The sequence below is a fragment of the Cupressus sempervirens genome, chromosome 4 (genome assembly GCF_028749045.1).
Source record: "Cupressus sempervirens isolate cs-2001-9-10 chromosome 4, ASM2874904v1, whole genome shotgun sequence".
Taxonomy (NCBI): Eukaryota; Viridiplantae; Streptophyta; class Pinopsida; order Cupressales; family Cupressaceae; genus Cupressus; species Cupressus sempervirens.
Window position 1 is genome coordinate 766,708,155 of NC_143121.1, and position 1,624 is coordinate 766,709,778.

The window sequence follows — 1,624 nt, forward strand, 5'->3', positions numbered from 1 at the left end:
GGAGAAAATTTTTGCCTTGTCATTAGATGAGTTGGTTTTTGTGTTTTCTTTGTTTATCTTGAGGATTCCTTTACAGATAAAAGCATCTTCAATACTAGCCCCTTTTTCATTAGTTTAGAAATGGTGCTTGGACTCTTGATTTTGAGTTCATACATTAAGTCCGGGACTAAGTTTTCAATACATAAGTTTACTTGTTGTTCCTCAGGGATGTCTAGTGAGCATTGACTAACTAAGTTTCTCCAACGCAGTAAGAATGTGATGAATGATTCTCCTATCTTCTATTTAGTTGAGCATAAATCAGAAAGTGTCACCTCATTTGTAATGTTAAAGGAAAAGTGGGAGATAAACTTGTCTACTAGCTCTGACCAAGATTTGATATTACTAGGAAGTTTGGAGTACCATTCAAGTGTGGACCCACCTAGAGAATGAGGGAACAATCTCATAAGGTAAGTGGGTTCATCACTGAGTTCAGTACATGAAGCACAAAATTCTTTGATGTGGTCAATAGGCTTCCCTTTTCCTCCTTATTTTGCAAACCTTGTAGCCTCAAAGTGTTTTGGGAATGGAGGCATATATAGACTTTTATCAAATGGGTTAGGATGTAGGTCCCTTTCTATATATAGAGCCTATTTCTTTTGGACTCCCAATGCCTCGACTTGTTTGGAAAGTTGTTTGAATTGTTGTAATAGTTCTTCATTGGGGTTTTGCATGATGGTCTTTCCTTCAAGTCTTTTGTGTCTATCAGTTGACCATTTTCTGTGGTGAGAACTATGTCTACTTGGTTCTTACATTTCTATGTTTGATGAGTCTGATGAAGTGTCACTGGGTGGTGGAGGTAAGTTGGCACCTCGAAGATAGAAAGGTCCCTATTGTTGGGGAACTTGTTGTGGTATTTGATGTGACACTTGTTGTGGGATTTACTGTGATTGTTGTACCATGTGTTGTTGTTGTGCCATGTGTTGTGGTTTTTGTTGGGACGCCTCTGTTGGTTGTATGTGAGACCATGTGTGTGCTTGTTGTTCTAGAGGTATCTGTTGAGGTTGTTGTGGCACATGTTGTTTTTGTAACAAATGTTGCTGGTATGCAATTTGTTGCTCAAGGCATTTTTGTTATTCCAACTATTGCTTGAGTTGCTCTTGTTGGTTAGCGAACATCATTTGTTGTTGATAAATTGTGTGTAAGTCAAGTGGGTCCATATGGGATTGCATGTTAGGAATGTTGGATGTTTTCCCCACTTGTGGTTGTTGTCATTGTGTTTGATGTTTTTGTTGATATGTGGGATGTGTGTCAAGTGGATGTAGACTTGGTTGTTCCTTGGAAGCATTGAGTCCTTGTACCATTGTAGGTTGTTGTTGTCATGGGAGTTGACTAAGTCCTTGAGAATTGAAAATCATGTTTGTATTGTTGTTTTGGTACCTTTTTGTTTTAGATGTTCCTGCTTGCGACATCATATTGACTTGACTATGAGATGTGTCTCTGTTAGGAATGGGCATAATATCAATAAGAATTTTCCTTTGTGCACCTGTAGGGATGGTTGCACTTGATGTTTCACATGTTGTATTTATGAGAGGCTCCATAGTGTTTGATGTCGTAGCACGGGGTAAAATTAGAAGCAAAGGTGTAC